At 48.8% G+C, this 7,979-nt stretch overlaps 1 long non-coding RNA gene across 2 annotated transcripts; it reads left to right on the forward strand.

The window, feature by feature from the left end:
* Window positions 1-4,605: 4,605 nt before the first annotated feature.
* Window positions 4,606-7,762, forward strand: LOC125545144. Of its 2 annotated transcripts, none has more exons than XR_007299915.1 (4): window positions 4,606-6,130; window positions 6,585-6,907; window positions 7,024-7,094; window positions 7,230-7,762. It is a non-coding gene; the product is annotated as an uncharacterized LOC125545144 (long non-coding RNA). The 2 variants fall into 2 exon arrangements; XR_007299916.1 differs by having other exon boundaries at window positions 6,629-6,907.
* Window positions 7,763-7,979: the final 217 nt, after the last annotated feature.

Raw genomic sequence — 7,979 nt, forward strand, 5'->3', positions numbered from 1 at the left:
CCCAACATTCCCTGTTGGTGTGGTTGGATGGCTTGTCGGGGGTGCCATGTATTTGGCACGAGCGATCGAGTATACGGTCCAAACTGGACGGGCCCGGAGTGCTTATTTTGAATGGCTTTTTCCGTTGACCGTGTTTAGAACCTCTGAATCCGGCATTGACTGCCGTATCCTCGGTATTGTCGCTATTGACGCGGCGCTTATGTTTGTTGCGACGTGACCTGCCATTGCTATCCTTGGTATCTGAAGTACCGTGGTTCTTTGATATGTTATTGTTGCGAGCCAGCCAGCTGTCTTCTCCCACGCAAAAGCAGGTCATGAGTGTCGTGAGGGCTGCCATAGATTTCGGCTTTTCCTGGCCAAGGTGCCGGGCGAGCCACTCGTCGCGGATGTTGTGCTTAAAAGCTGCTAGGACCTCTGCATCCGGACAGTCGACGATTTGATTTTCCTTTGTCAGGAACCGTGTCCAGAATTGCCTGGACGATTCCTCTGGCTGCTGAATTATGTGGCTCAAGTCATCGGCATCCGGTGGTCGCACATAAGTGCCCTAGAAATTGTCGAGGAATGCAGGTTCCAGATCTTCCCAACAGCCAATGGATTCTGCTGCCAGGCTGTTGAGCCAATGCCGAGCTGGTCCTTTGAGCTTGAGTGGAAGGTATTTGATGGCGTGTAGATCATCACCGCGGGCCATGTGGATGTGCATGAGGAAGTCCTCGATCCATACCGCAGGATCTGTTGTGCCGTCGTATGATTCTATATTTATGGGTTTGAAACCCTCTGGGATTTGGTGATCCATTACTTCGTTTGTGAAGCATATGGGGTGTGCGGCGCCTCTGTAGTGGGCTATGTCGCGACGCAACTCGAATGAGTCTTGTCCGCTGTGTTCGGCCCGGCCGGATTTACTTTTACTGTATCCGGCGTGACGGTTATCGTCTCGCGTAGTGGCGCGGCCTCGTGATCCATAGATAGATCTTGCGTGTTTTGCTTTGTCCTCCAATTTGTCTCGCAGGTCTAGCATGTTTCCTCATGCCTTGTCATTTTTATTTGAGTGGCGTCGGGGTGCGGGCTGAGTTTTTGGCTGAAATGCCTCTCTGTCGCGGTCACGAGGTGGCCGATCAGCCGCGTCATATGCTGGAGATGTAGATTTTAATGCTTCCTCCTCCAGTCAGGGTAGCAACCTGCGCTTTGGGTAACTCTTGGAGGGGCGTTCGAGTTCATATTCCTCAGCCGCAAGGACTTCAGTCCATCTGTCAGCTAGCAAATCTTAATCAGCTTGAAGCTGCTGCTACTTTTTCTTAAGGCTATTTGCCGTAGCTATAAGCCGGCGCTTGAAGCGCTCTTGCTCGACGGGATCCTCCAGCACGACAAATTCGTCATCGTCGAGGCTTGCCTCGTCTTCGGAGGGAGGCATGTAATTATCATCCTCCGCCTCTCCATCTGCCGCTCTCTCGGGAGGGCTGGCTTCTCCATCCTCCTGCTCTAAATCTTGCTGGAGGGGATTGTTGTCGTCTTCGGCACTCTCCGGAGTGCTATTATCTCCTATGCCGGTGTCACCGCTTTTGCTTTGGCGAGACTTAGAGCGGCGCCGCTGACGTCGGCGCTTGGGTTGCTTCTTGGAGGGGTCATCCTCCGTTGTCCGTCGCCATTGCCTTCTTTGGGTGTGTCCACCATGTATATATCATATGATGAGGTGGCTGTCCAGTGCCCTGTGGGCAGTGGTTCCTCTTCGTCTCCCGCATCATCGTCCATACCATCGATGTCTTCGGAGTCGAAGTCAAGCATGTCGGTCAAATTATCGACAGTGGCTACTAAGTGGGTGGTGGGTGGGCGGCGAATTTCTTTGTCATCCGCATCCCAATCCTGCCGAACATAGTTCGGCCAGGACTCTCCTGACAGGGAGAGAGACCTTAATGAGTTCAGCATGTCGCCGAAGGGCGAGTGACGAAAATATCCGCGGAGGTGAACTCCATGATCGGCGCCCAGTCGGATTCGATAGGCACGGGCGCAGGCGGTTCGGAGTCCGTGGCTGGGAAAGAATCCGGCAATTTGGTGTCACAACTCTCGTGAAGGGTAAGGTCGATACTCGGCTCGATCGCCGCTGAGAATGCGGCCTCCATGGCAGGGTCTATCCCCCGTCCGTGGATGGCGCAATCGGCTCCGAATTGAGGGTCGAAGCGGTTGCCAGTGCGATCTCCTGCGCACTGTTCGATGGTAGAGCTAAATCATGCTCATCATGACCGTGCGGCGTACTCGGCAGTGGCTCGAATCCGTCGAAGATCAAGTCTCTGCGGATGTCGGCCGTGTAATTTAAGCTTCCAAACCTGACCTGGTGGCCAGGGGTGTAACTCTCGATTTGCTCCAGATGGCCAAGCGAGTTGGCCCGCAGTGCGAAGCCACCGAATATAAAGATCTGTCCGGGGAGAAAAGTCTCACCCTGGACTGTATCGCTATCGATGATCGAAGGAGCCATCAAGCCTAATGATGAAGACACAGAGGAACTCTCAATGAAAGCACCAATGTGAGTGTCAAAACCGGCGGATCTCGGGTAGGGGGTCCCGAACTGTGCGTCTAAGGCGGATGGTAACAGGAGGCAGGGGACACGATGTTTTACCCAGGTTAGGGCCCTCTTGATGGAGGTAAAACCCTAGGTCCTGCTTGATTATTCTTGATAATATGAGTAGTACAAGAGTTGATCTACCACGAGATCAGAGAGGCTAAACCCTAGAAGCTAGCCTATGGTATGATTGTCTGTTGTCCTACGGACTAAAACCCTCCGGTTTATATAGACATTGAAGGGGGCTAGGGTTACACAGAGTCGGTTACAAAGAAGGAGATCTACATATCCGTATTGCCAAGCTTGCCTTCCACGCCAAGGAGAGTCCCATCCGGACACGGGACGAAGTCTTCAATCTTGTATCTTCATAGTCCAACAGTCCGGCCAAAGGATATAATCCGGCTGTCCGGATACCCCCTAATCCAGGACTCCCTCAGCCCCAATCAGCAAGTTTGCGGTAGCGTTGTTGCCGTGATCGACCATCTATTTTTATGGCTGAAGTACCCCAGTCATCTAAAGAATCGGCACTGTTCCTGCCTTCAAAGAGAGTTGTTCGTATGTAGAATCAAGAAGCACATACAAGGTGAGCACAGCAATTCAGCTATTCTGTTTAATATATGTGACACTAAATTACCTCCAGTTAAAGGTCTTTCAGTAAATGTAGATGATGCTTCAACAATACTCTTAATTATCATTGGTTTGTTATATTTTTTCATGTAAATGATGTGTTGCAACTAGGTCAACTCTGCAAGAGCTTGGGAAATTTGAGGGCACTTCCAATCCATTAACTAAATTAGGATCTTCAGATTCCGCCTTAGTTCTAGATAAATAAATTATGCTCCAGTGTTTAGTCTTGAAAGCTATGCCATAAGAAGTGCTATTCATCATTTCAAAACATTGATATTTCTGACAGTGTTTAACGCTCTGCATATACAGTTTTTGTACTTTGCACGAATGATACTTTTTATATACTTACGACCATTCCAGCATTTTAATAGCTACAGTATTTTGTATGTCTTCCGTAGTTTCTCAACTCACATGTAAACTGTTATTTTCACATTTGCTCCTCTTCTACGAATGTCTCATTGATCCCTCTTCTTTGATCTCAAAATTCAGATGAAAATTATTTTTTAAATCAGTTTATCTGGTCCCTGTCCGTAGCTGGCTGATGGTTGATGACTGTCCATTCATATTGTTTACGTAGTTACTGAAAGGTCCTTATAATGCGTATTTTACATTGAACTGATACCTGATAGACAAGGTAAACTCTAGCATGTAATCGTCGTAATTCATGAGGATACATGCAGAACCAGTATGCTCATAGGTCCTAACATTTTTGTGATGCTTTTACTTGCTTAATAAAACTCTCTAGATCTCTCTACTAGATGAGATATTTGATTGAGAATTCTAATGTCTAATAACCATTGAAACAACCTATGCATTGATTTGTTAAACATAATGGAACACATGAAATGTATATAGTGGCATGCCCTTGTGTCGAATTGTATTAAATTGCTTTGATGCTAATGCATGACATTTGATACTTGACAGCCTTGGATATTTACTGAGATAAAAGAACAAAGGGACCGAGATATCACATCTGGTGAGAGATTGAGTATTCTAAAAGATTTTATGTGTTTTGGTCTCAAACACTCGGGCTCATGACATTTTCTTTGTCATTTTTTCACAGGGAGGGTGTGATTATTGAAAATTGATGTTGGGTGTGATACTATACAACAAGGAAGAAGCTTTTGACTTGTTGAAGACAGAAGGTCTAGCATGTCTCACCCTGATGTAGAATTGGTCTTTAATGGGGCATTAACAAGTTCTGAATATAAACTAATTTTGCTTTCTTGGCAGTGACTCTCGGAGGGGAGGAGCTTCATGTTGTCAACATTGTTATTTTCAATACATAACTTTTTGTTGGTTAGCTGACATTGTTTGATAAAGAAAGAGTCAAATGTTGTTATGATGCATGAGTTGCTTTTAGTGGAGCTAATGCGTTACGAGGATTTGTGAAGGCTTTGGAGTTGGCAATCTGAACAGCCTGTATGATTAATGGAAGCGTGTGGGGCCTCGGCCGAAAGGGACTCCCCTCCCTCCCTCCCCCGGCGCCACCCGCGCGGCGCCGGGGAGGGCTCCAGATCCCCGCCGCCACACCCCCTCCTCCTCCCTCCTCCTCCCTCGCCGCCGCCAAGGGGCGCGGCCGGGCGAAGCCCGGGCGTCGCCGGCGGCGGCGGGGCTCCTTCGGCCCCCGCCTCGTGGGGTATGGCGCGGGCCAGATCTTGCGGCTGGGCGCGTGCTCGGTGCCGGGCGTGGCGGCGCGGCGGCGCCCCGGAGCAGGTCGGCGATGGCGGCGTTCGACGGGTGGCGGGCGGCATGGTGGTGGTGCGGGCCGGTGGTGGAGTCGGCGGCGGTGCTTCCGGCAGCGCTTCGGCGTCGCCTCCGGCGGCACGGGTCGCGGTTGACCGGGTCACGGGAGGCCCTCTCACCATGGTGCTCTGGTGAGGGGGCGGCGCGGCAGCGGAGGTGGTGGGTTGCTCCCACCTAGTCGGGCCCTCGCGGCTAGGTGGCGGTGCTCGGCTCGGGTGGATCCCCTGGTGGTGTCTTCAGGCGGCGACGGCGATGGCTCCGCAACCCTCCCTCTCCGGCTTCTGGCGACGGCTGATGCCCCCTGATGCTCCGGGCCTTCGAAGCGGGGGCGGAACACGGTTCCGGGGGGAAGTTGGAGACAGGGTGTCGATCGTGGCCATGTGCCACTTCTCCGCCTTCCCCTTCCCCCGATCGAGGTGGTCGCGGCCCTTCTCGAGGCAGCTTGGCCGGCGGCGGTTCTGTAGGTGGTCGGGGTTGTGGATCTTGACAAAGGCGTGGCCTTTGGGGGCTTCAGGGCGGTCTCATGGCGGGGCGGCGGCCCTGGCGGTGGGAGTCGCGTTGGTTGTGGGCGGATCGCATGACTCGGATGCGGGCAGGCAACCATGGCCGCTCGGGCGGCATGGTTGTGGGCATTGGCGGACCGGGGTGGCGACGAGGGAGTTGAAGCACCGGGGTTCATCACCTACCCAGTCCCGTTCTGGTCGACGGTGACGGCGTCCGTGGACGTCGTGTTCCTCCTTGCAGGCTCCGTTGTGGTGCTTCTTCTCCCTCCATCTTACCCCGGGTGAAAACTTGATCTTCGGATCAGACGGTGGCGACGGTCTTGGTCGTGCCCTTCCTGGAGGCCCCGTCTTGGAGTCCTCGGTCCGGCGTGTCCGTCGCGCATCCTCCCGGACGATCGCTCCTTGGTGGTGGTCTCGGTCGACTCTTAGCGGATCCTTTTTTTGCTTATCTTTTAGATGCTTTGTGTCGTTGAGGTTGTGCGTCGGTGCCCGGCATTCATGTATCTTGCCTTGGGTTTGTGTGGCGTGTGTTTGTATCGGATGCTTGTTGTTGTGGTTGTGGTTGTGCTTTATAATATAAAGCGGGGGAAACCCTTTTTCGTATTAATGGAAGCGTGTGCATTCATCCAAAGAATTCACAGAACAAATCTTCCGTTTGGCGACTGCAGAGTGCAGAGGACGAAATCTTTTACCTGATTAATTGGTATGTTTGCTATGCCGAGTCTCCTATTTTATGTCTGAATTTGCAAAGCATCGTCACTCAGCTTACACTTTTTTAACCTGGTGATTAAATTTTCTTGCTCGGTTAAACTAATTGCGCATATGAGTACCATTGCCAGTCTTTATTAGTTCAGTTTTTTCCCGTTGAGTATAAAGTTCCAGTTCGGCAGATCGTTCTTCACTAGATAACTATATTAGTGACAGTGAGTGCTTACCTCTCTTGTAGTAAGCTCAGTTTTATAGATACATAATTTGATGCATAGCTTAACTTGGACTCTAGCCTATATGATCGTATTCGGTGACCGGAAGATTTGAGAGAATACAACATGTTATGTGCCCATATCTGCTTGAAGAAGATACACAACATGATATGTCACATAGTTGCGGACACCATCCAATTTGTTACATATATTTATATTTATTTATTTATTTTGCAGTTTTATTTTTGTACTGTGATATAAAGAAGGAATGTGCATCGTAGGGGATTTGCTACGTGCTACATATGTCTTATTCACTGGCAGTCAGTCAGCTTATATTCCAGTGCTGAGAAATGGCACAATCATCTCATGCCATTTCGTGGGAGCAGTAGAAGAAGCATAGATGCAATGGTGTGAAGCAGAACACTAATCAGTTCAATAAGTATGCACTTCCCAAGTTCCTTATGCAAATGAAATGGCACACTTTTTCTTATGCCCTCATATAGTGTGGATTGAAGATTACAGAGTGAACGATAGCATGATATAACTCAAGTTCATTGTAGGTAAATCTTCTGCCATATGTATGTGCATATCCCTTTTTAACGTTGATTTCATATGATGTATTCTATGTCAACAATCCGTGTTGCTGTTAATTGTTATTTTTATCTATGGTTTGCAGTTGTAAAAAATTCGTACGGGAGCAAGTATTGTGATCACAATTACAGACAAGATTCCTAAGTGCTTGACAATGTGAGTGCTCGAGCAAAGCAATTTACGGTGTAATCTTTTCAATAGTTCCTTCAAGCTAATCATATATCGTTACAGTAGTTTCTTCTCCTTTAAATTAAGACAATCTGCTTATGAGAGATATATAACTTCATGCAGACCTACGACTTCGAATAAATTTGTCCTATGGGTGACATGAACATCTGTGGCAAGAACGGCGATGTGATGCTCATGGGAGTTGAGGTCAAGGAAGTGAATACACCGATGATGCATCCATAGATGTATAAATTGTTCTTGCATGAGCATATTGTGGTAACTACGGGGAGGAGATAAAGAGCATCAACAACCTCTTGACCGGGGTCTTTGTCGCCACAACGAACAACAACAGTTATTACCAGCTTGTGAGGTAGCTGTTGGGGCGTTGGAACCTTCTTGAGAAGAAGAACAAACTGGTGATCGAGTTGTTCAACGAGGACGACAGGAGCGGCCCTGGCAAGGAGCAAAAGAAGGCAGAGTTCGGCTCCACTGGCTGCCAACTCCGACAGTGGGAGGAGGAGAAGGAAAAAAGGAGTAATTTAATGGTGAAAGAAACTTGAAAGCTTGTTCTAACTATTAAATTATATGTGCCCCCGTTGCAACACACATTGGATTAGTACACTGTCATAATTTCAGAAAATTTGCAGAAGCAGCGATACACCTTTCTCACAAATATTACACTGATTGTTCAGTACTTTTTTTCCAAGCATTCAGCTTTTGACTGCATAGAAGAGAGTACAGAGGAATGAATATTTAGTGATAGAGGCTAGGCATTGTGAGCTTGTTGAGGGGAGGGGGCATTTCTGGTATTTCTAGCACACCTGCTTGTTTTGCATCTATTTATAGATAATTCTTTTCAATACTATGATTGCC

The sequence above is a fragment of the Triticum urartu genome, chromosome 3, assembly GCF_003073215.2.
Source record: "Triticum urartu cultivar G1812 chromosome 3, Tu2.1, whole genome shotgun sequence".
Taxonomy (NCBI): domain Eukaryota; kingdom Viridiplantae; phylum Streptophyta; class Magnoliopsida; order Poales; family Poaceae; genus Triticum; species Triticum urartu.